Source organism: Grammomys surdaster, unplaced genomic scaffold (assembly GCF_004785775.1).
Source record: "Grammomys surdaster isolate TR1022 unplaced genomic scaffold, NIH_TR_1.0 279, whole genome shotgun sequence".
In the NCBI taxonomy this organism is placed as follows: Eukaryota; Metazoa; Chordata; class Mammalia; order Rodentia; family Muridae; genus Grammomys; species Grammomys surdaster.
The window spans coordinates 2726081-2735574 of record NW_021604720.1 but is presented as its reverse complement, the minus strand read 5'-3'; the positions used below and the strand labels follow the sequence as shown (position 1 = coordinate 2735574).

The window sequence follows — 9494 nt, the reverse complement described above, 5'->3', positions numbered from 1 at the left end:
GGGAGAGGGGAGGGGAGGGGAGGGGAGGGGGGAGAGGGGGGGAGAGGAGAGAGGAGAGAGGAGAGAGGAGAGAGGAGAGAGGAGAGAGGAGAGAGGGGAGAGAGAGAGGAGAGAGGGAGAATGTGTTTTCATTTTAATCCCAGGTATGTGACATGGGGCTGCTTCAGATTGTCTACAGCAGCAGCTGCCTGTAATTTGCCTCATGCAGGAGAGTGATTTTGCCAGTGGCATACAGTTTATGTGATTGTGTGACATTTGGAATTCGGGGGACTTTTCAGAGAGTATATTTACTGCTAGAACCCCAAGAGGTATGCTGGGTTGTTGGTTGGTTGCTGTTGGCCGAGGTTTGTTAAGTAATCACGTTTGAAGATCAAACTTGCCCCAAGAAACTCAATGCCCCTGATAAATAGGAAATCATATACTGATACTTTTGCCCCCTCTCCTTTCTGTCCTTTCTGCTATCTAGTGTTGTGGGGTTGAAGGGAGGGAAAGTAGAGAAGGATGGAAGAAAAACTAACGCACAACGTAACCAAAGTCCAGCTACAATGTCCCAGGTATGGTGGAGAAACTTCTTAGTTTTGTGGGTGGTGGTGGGTTGTGGTTTTTTGAACTTTTTATTGATTCTTTGTGAATTCAGATCATGCACCCCCATCCCGCTCATCTCCCTGTCCCCTCATGTCCTCCCTTCGCTCGTGCAGCCTCCCCTCCCCAAATAAAACACACAACAACAACAAATAAGCATAGACAACATCTCCTCATGGAAGCTGTAGTATGTCACAGTGTGTCCCACAGTATAACCCTCTGTCCACACATCTTCACTCATAAATGTTCATTGGTCTGGTTCGAGATCTCTGGCTTTTGTGACACCATCAATCCTCACTGGGACTCCTGCTTCTCCTGTCACTGCTCTGTGTCCTGGAGATCCTTTGGAACAGCAGGACCAGCCTCCTTCACAGGTTCCAACTGGTCTCAGATGATATAGATTTGTGGGTAGGCCACTTCAGAGCCCCAGATCTGAGCCAGGATGGTAGCTGAGCCTACTAGGATAGGAAAGTCAGCCCCGTGGCTCTCCCTTAGCAACTACCAGGGTGAGCTCTACTCCAACTAAGCCACCCAGTGTCCCTATCAGCAGGATGTAGGGTCAGCTCTCCTGCTTTCATGCCCCCAGGGACTGGCTCACCCACACCTACGCCAGTGGACAGTTATCAAGTTGAAATCCAAAGGAGTAGGAAAGGGGTGCAGAGCAAGCAAAGCAATCCCCCCAACACACAAGCTTGTATTGCTCTTGACATTAATGTGCTCTTTCTCTGCACCTTGCAGGAACTGCAGGACTTTACTGAAAGCACCTGATGTTTGGTGAACATCAGAGTTAAGCATTTGACTCAAAGGATACTCACTATAAAGCTGGTGATATCCCAGCGTGTATGTAATCCCGTGGGCATGCTTTCTCCCCATTGCTGCAGATTCATTAGACAGCAGGTGTGTAGCCAAGAGCTGTAAGAAAAGACCGTTCTGTGAGGCTATATGGCGCATGACCCTGGCAGCAGCTATAGCCATTATTCGAGGGAGTCACTTTCCACAGAATAGTAGGCTAGCTTCAAGACAAAGCAAAGAAGGGGAAGGGTAGAGCCAGCTTTGTTAGACTCCAGGCACAGAGAAAGCCTGAATACAGTTTGATTGCATTATTATCCAAATAAATAGAAGCATTTAAGGGAATGATAGATCTTATTTTCAATGAATGCTTTTCCTCTTGGACTGAGAGCCAAGAATTTATTATTATTGTTGTTGTTGTTGTTGTTATTGTCATTTCTTACAAAAGTCAGGGAGGAGGTGATATCTTGTGTGTGTGTGTATGTGTGTGTGTGTGTCCCATGCCAAGTGTGTGAACCACACATGTCTAGTGCCCCAAGTTAGCTTTACTCCAAGTGTTTGATCATGTTTCTTTAAAAGTTTAATTATGAGCCTCTAATGTACCTATATACTTATTGACAAATAGACTATAGTTTGTCTATAAATGGCAAATTTAGTAGGTGATGATTTAGTCAGTGCTTTATAACATTAAGAAACAGCTATTTTTAAAAAGGAAACAAAAGTGAAAGTGTTCAAACCTTTCCCCACCTTTCCCCACCATGCCGCAGTGAATCGTGCAGTGCCTTCCCTGTGTACTTCACTGGTTTAAGGATTTTGCATCTGGACCATTTACCCTTACACATTTGCAGCCTCCTGGTACCTCGGAGATCATGGACAGCTAGGTGCCTTGTCTTGTCCAAAGCGTGTTTGTGACTTTAAGGTTTCACAATGCCATAGGTTCTGGTCCTTCTTTGTTAACAGTGGCTTCGTGGGTGTCAGTGTCTGCTTATCTAAGTACAGACGCTCGTGCTTCTCACAATGCTCGCCATTTTTAAGATTTTTAATAATTATAGAACAATTCGGGCCTGTGGGATCTTTTTCTTCCTTCCATTCTCCTCTCTTTTTCTTCTGTTTAATTAATAATAATATAATTTAAAAGGAGCTTTCTTCCCTATTTCCTCCACTTCTTCCTTCTTTAAGAATTTTGAAGTGTCCCCCACCCCTACACAAGAATTCTGAAGTAATTAGACACATACATTTCCTACTACAATAATATTTACTGGCTACAGGTTAGGTTCTCTGTCTGTCTCCCTCCTCCTCCCTCCTCCAAAACAGGCATATGGATACAGGGGACTGACCCTGGGTCCTCAGTGAGAAGAATAAGCTCTCCTAACCACTGAGCCATCTGTCCAGCCCTTCTACCTAATTTTTTTTTTTTTAAGATAAGATCACACGTCAACCTTGAAGTTCACTGATTTGACTAGACTGACAGGCCACTGAGCGCCAGGGATCTGCCTGGCTCTGTGTCTCCAGTACTGAAATTTTAAGCATGTACTGCTGAGTCCCACTTTTTCAAAAACAAAACTTTTTATTGGTTCTTTGTGAATGTCACATCATTCACGCCAGTCGCACTTGTCTCCCTGTCCCTTTGTATCCACCCTCCACCCTTGTAACCTCCCACCACCACGGCAAAAGAAAATAAAATAGATAGGATAAAACTAAACCAAAAAAATAATCTTGTCATGGATGCTGTAGTCTGTCACAGTGTGTCACACAGTATACCCTTTTGTGCACACATCTTTACTTGCAAATATTCACTGTAGTGAGTCACGGGTCTGGTTCGAGGCCTCTCTGGCTCCTGCTACACCATCAATACTGGATTCTCCCTGGACTCCTCTCAGATAGCCTGTTGCTCAGAGCCATGGAGATCCTGCAGCTTTGAATCCGAAGGACGGGCCCTTTCACATGCTGCAGCCGTTCAGCAGATGGGGTAGATCCTGGGATGGCCAACTCAAAACCCTGGGTCTGAGCCCGTGTATAGCTGAGTTGATCAGTTCCCCAGCTGATCACACCCACTCCCCCAGGAATGCTTTCCAGTACTGCCCCTGTGATCTCACCCAATCCACAGCCATCGTGTATGTGTACACACATAGACGTGCTAGCTATGAAAAGGATGGTAAGTACCAGCTCTTCAGGGGCATCTACTGGTGATAGAACATCTGTACATGAGAGAGTCCTGTGTCATGGGCAAAGGCCCTGATGAGACTTGAAGTCTTCCTTTCATTCAGGTTTGGGGAACAAAGTCTGACCTCATAACCCAGGCAATTTTGAAGCTCTTGTTCCTATGACATTTGGTCACTGTGACATCCTCCTTGAGGATTGATTAGCTTGGCTTTCATTACTTGCTCACTTTATCACCAGGGAGATAAAGCCCTTCGGTTGTTCCAATCCTCTGTACATCTGTTCTTTTTCTGTGATGTAACTACTGTATGTAATTCACGGGCTGTAAAGGTGGTAGTGTGGTGTGTCTTAAATCCTGTGTGTATAAATCCTGGCTGAGCAATCGAAGGATTTAGAATCGTCTTATGATTGCACTAAGCTTAATTTTACCTGCTCACTCAAGAGAGAGGATACCATTAGAAACCGATGTCACTGAACAATGTAAGATCAGGATTCAGTTCCCTTGGTGTATACCGATTGGTCCTAGACCTTACTAACTTCTGGAGCTTACCTCGGGTATCTACAGATTCCGTGGAGCTTATAGATGCCCTGGTTGTTACTGGCACACATTCATCCTCACGTGGTAAAGAGGAGGAAGGCCTGAGGATGTGTGAGCACATGAGTGAGACTTGTCTGGAGACAGAGCATCAGCTCTGATGATTCACCTGCTCCATTCAGAGCATGGGCACTATAGTCAGGCAGCCGCTTCCAGAGTCATCAATGCTCTTCCAGGAGATGGTTTGACTGGGTCCCAGTCCTAGTAGCTTCTGGACATAAGAACTGTCTTCAGTCAATCAACATGAAGGCTCTTTCCTTCCTGTAATCTTTATATCGTCCCTCACAGTGACGTCTCTGAAGTTCTCAAGCCACAAAGCATGGTCCACTTATTCAGAATCTTTGACTCCTGCTGGTGATCCCCTACTGGGCAACTAAAGTTGGTCCTATCAGCTACAGCTAGGTGTTAAAGCATGTCTCTGTGAATGAGAAAATGGAGCTTTATCTAAGTCAGTAGGAGAAACTTAGAAAAGAAAATGCATAGTAATCCAGGGAACTAGTATGACCAGATTGAAGTTTACTTGTTAGAGGCCGAGACAAAAAGATATTGAAATTGAGTATTGGATCATTGTGGAAACATGTTCATGATCAAACAGAGGCTAAAGTTTGGAGCTCCAGAGAAAAGCACAATCCTTGGCTGTATCTAAGGATACACATTAGCAACTTGCTAAAAGGGGGAATATTCCTGAACCATTGACAGACTTCAAAATCAAATGCCTGGTCAGCCAGTCTTAACAAACAGAGAGAGAAATTGACAGGAAAGCTGTGCCCATCATTTGAAGAAGATCTTGGTAAACACCATGGATTGTCTTGATGCACGGTCTGTTAACTAAGCGCTGAGTGGTACATTAACACATCTGCTTCCTGCTTTCAGAAAATGTCTGGCCAGGTATCTTTAGCAGCATGAGAGCATCCTCCATCTTGGACAGAACTTAGGACAGGCAAAAAGATTCACATCTGGCCCACATTTATCATGGAGTTGAATAATCTCATTATACTTTATAAAGTTAGAAGCTCTTTTGGAAAGTTCATTTAAACTCTTTTGCCCTTCTACCTTCATACCTTTGGGGTGATACGGGGTGACATTCTGCCCAGAGACTTCTGAATGAGAGATGTCAGCCTTTGTTTGATTACCATCTTTCTCCCAAATTGGACAAAGCCCCTAAGTTTATGTCAGTATAATTCTTGCCAGTCTGAAATGGAGAAAGCTAATCAGGTTTTACAGAACAAGCACTAAGGAAATAATGACTAATGAAAATTTAAAGCAAGATGGCTTCTAATCTCATTGATAAGACAGTCTTTTCTTAAGATTTTTTTATATGTATACATGATTTGTCTGCACAGATGCATATGCACCACACAAATGCAGGACCTGCAGCAAGGAGAGAGTATTAGAACCCCTGGAGCTGGAGTTACATGTGGTTGTGAGCTGCTTTGTGGCTGGCAGGATCTGAACTTTTAACCGCTGAGCCGTCTCTTTAGACCCTGGGCAGTTTTCTTCAAACCACCAAACCGTGGTCTTCTCAGCAAAATAAAGGGGTTAAGTTGTCCCTCTTTTCATATCACAGATTGCTTCATGCATATATATATATGTCATAGTCATATTTTGCTATATAGCCTAGTGTTTACCAGAGGCAGGTTAAGGATGCTCTCTTACAAAACTGTGATTGTCTTTCATGTTGAGAAACCTGCAGCAGAACTGGCTCCTGTCTCTCCCAGCAAATTAAGTGGACATACTACAAATAGGTTTTCTGCATGAATTAGGTTAACAATTGGGGGTGACAAGGTGTCTGCCATGTTCCAAATGTAACGACTGTTAATTCCCTGCTCTCTCCATAGGCCGTCAGCTTGGTCATCAGTAGGTCAGTTTATTTTGTATAATCTTAACCTTGAAAGAATTCACCGCTTCCCATTAGTTGGTATCAGTAAAGATATTAGAAACTTCTGGGACCTTAGCAATCCTCCTGAAGTTTATACAGATTGGGAATAAGTCTTTAAATGTGGTCCTGCTTTAGCTGTCACTCAAATCCTATCACACCAGAAGCAATTTTGAGGTAGCTAGTGGGAGAGTAATTAAACCAAATGCTCAATTTTTTCTTAAATAAATGAAATTGTGGGTGATAGTTAAACTCCTATCCAAGAATATATTAGCTTTTGCCTATTTTAGACTGAGGGAAAAAAAACTAACTGTGGCTTGTTCAACACAGACTATGGCAAGGCTGTGTCCTCTCTGTAAGGTCCACAGTCTGACTGCCACCCCCATCTTGCCCTGGGAGCACCGGCATCACAGGCACACGCTACTGAACTTGGGCTCTCAGAGTCTGAACTCAGGTCCCTGACCACACTTGTGTGGCAGACACATTACTTGATGAGCCATCTCATCAAGTTTTTATGTAAGCATTATACATTGTTGTTTTGAGTTTTTTGTTCTTTTTTAATCTTGCTTTTACTCCATGAGACATTTGCCTTCAAAGGGTTATGAAACCCTACCTGATATTTTCAGACACATAGTTACTTTTTAAGTGAAAAATATTCTTCTGTTAGTAATGGAAGAGTAGCCACCAACTGCTAATGCTCTTGGCCTATCAGGTAGGAATTAATATTTTCTCAAATCCATGGATGGAAAACTGAGACACACACATTAAAGATGTACCCAAAGTTAAATAGCTTAGTAAGATCCTGATACATAATTAAAACACAAGCAGTTCAAATTCAGATTGTAGGGTCTTGATTTTCTCTCAACAGCCTGTGATGATTACTTCTGTAATCAATGATTACATCTGAATAAACTTGCAGCGAACAGTGTTTCAAGGGTGACATGGCATTCCATTTTAAGAATCCAGAAGTTTATAGAATGTTCTTCTGTTGTTGAAATGTTTATTATTTATAGTTTTTCAGTCATCTAAACATTGCCGTGGTAAACATCCCCTCTGTACATTGTAACAAACTTGTCTTGTTTTTCTCTCAGGTGAATTCATGTAAGAATTCTTGAGTCACTTTAAAAAAGGTTGTGTGTGTGTGTGTGTGTGTGTGTGTGTGTGTGTGTGTGTGTGTGTTGAGGGCTGGGGATGTAGCCCAATGGTAGAGTGTCTAGCATGAATGAGCACCTGAGTTCATTTCTCAGCACTAAAATAGATAAACTGCACATCGAGTCTAATGTTTTCATTCCTAACATCTAGAACTTTAAATAACTTGGTTTTGAAGAAGATTTTATTATAAGAAAATAATCTTCAATAGAGACAAAAGCCCTTTCTTCCCCCGCCCCCTCTTTTTATTTTAACTTTTGTCTCAGGAGATGAAGAGGACTATTTTGGGGACAAGGTTTCCAACAGAAGGGAATCTCTTGGCAAGAATATAAACAGTTTTGGCAGAAAGCCACCCTCCAGAGGGACAGGACTCAGCTTGTTTTCAGCCAGTGAGTAGGATGAGCTCAAGGCAAAAGGGATGTCCCTGGGCACAGAGACGGCCAGCAAGGGACTGTATGGGTGGAGACGCTGTCTCACAGGGAGCAGCCACATTGCAACTCCTGTGAGTCGGGAGACAGCTTCAAAGAAGCTACTGTCTCCTGCAGGAAGTCACAGTACTCCCCGAATCCTTCATTAGAAACAGTTGTGATTAGTAAATGCATAGGGTAAACTGAGGTTGGTCTTCCCGACTCCCTTTCCCCCAGTAAATAAACCAATCCTGTGTCTACAAAAGCACATCTGAAGGAGAGGCGCATCCCTGCAGTGTACATATACAGAGAGTGCTTTCTGCTCATTGTATTCTGGGACAGCTTTGGATAGGTGTATATGCATACCATAGTTGTCTTGCCTTTTCAAAATGGGAAGAGTGTGTGTGTGTGTGTGTGTGTGTGTGTGTGTGTGTCCCTAAGTTCCATTCATCTTTTAATTTATGTATTTATAGTGTGAGTTCCGAGATTTGAACCCAGATATTTGAGCTTGCAAAGTAAGCAGGTTACTGAGACCTTCCTCAGCCTCAAAAATGCTGCCCTCCTCCCCCTTGAGACAAGACCTTTCCTTGGGGTCCTGACTGACTGATTCTATATACTCCAGGCAAAACTCAAGTGTATGTCACTCCTCCTTCCTCAGTCTGCTAGTACTGGAGTTACAGGTAAATGCTACCATGCCTGGCTTTCAAAATGACCCTTTTAATTAAGGAAATTGCTATCAGTTTGAATAAATCTCTTAGAAGGATGAATAACATGTTAGCCATCCATCCCTTTCATGTGTAATTATATGTGCAGTTGTATGCAGCATTGCTAGTTCAGTGAGGTTGGATGTGATATGAATGGAGGATTAGTGAGACAGTCACAAAGCTGTTTGTGCCTGTTTCAAGTTGATCCCAAATGACTGGCATCACACATCTACACACACACACATACACACACCCCTACCTAGAAAACTAGAGCTACACCATATCAAAGCTCCTTCCCTTATTCAGGCAGTAAACCGATGAGTATTTGCTAAAAGCTGTGGCCTGCCTCCCTTCCCACAACTTCTTCACACACTTAGGGACTTAATACACTGCACAAGTTTGTTGGATCATTCTCTTATTAAAACCCAAGTCCTTTATTTCCTTCCTTTAAGGCCCTGTTAGGGAAGAATTTTATTTGTAATAACCTTTTAAATTATAAAGTACATAAACGCAAGATGGAAATTAAAAAAAGTAGAGATTATATCATGAGCACTTCCTCATACTACTACAAACTTGTAAACATTGTAACGGCTCGGGATTATTCCACTGGGTTCTTAACTACACTTACTTCACCAGTTTACTGCGCTAAAGGCAGTGGGACCTGAGAGAACGGACCCTAAAACTGAGGCAGACTAAAGTCTCATGAAATAGCCAAGTTTACTCAGAGCATCAGACAATTTATACTCTGAGGGTTAAGAAAGGTCACATGAGTAAAGTTCTCATGAGTTCAAGCTGTATATAATCACAAGATGTATATAAGGACAAGACGGAGCATGTGGCAGAGATATGTTTTTCCATAGATGCAAATGAATGCCAGCAACTGAAGTAAATTCCCTCCTACCTGCTACACCTGGGAGACGCACAAATACGCATCCCAAGAACCATTCCATGTTTTGGGAAAACAGAGGTCCTAAGACTCTTGTCTTGTTTTCTTAGAGTTTTCTCACCGGGCACTCAGAATTTCCCTCGCACAGCTCTGCTCTTGTGCCATGTCCCGACACTCACCACTGTTCATGTGTATGAACTTATTACATGCACATTAAGGGTGCTCGCATTCTGTCATCCATGCTTATTGATCACATGTAGGCCATAATTATGTTAAGGATAAGTACTTATCATGTTATGACGGATAGACTATAGGGTTTTTTTTTTTTAAAGAAAAATAGTTATTC

At 42.7% G+C, this 9494-nt stretch overlaps 1 protein-coding gene across 2 annotated transcripts in view; it reads left to right on the top strand.

Moving 5' to 3' along the window:
- Positions 1 to 9494, top strand: part of Ston2 (stonin 2) — a 140830-nt gene that overhangs the window by 115519 nt on the left and 15817 nt on the right. The gene's annotated exons all lie outside the window — the stretch shown is intronic.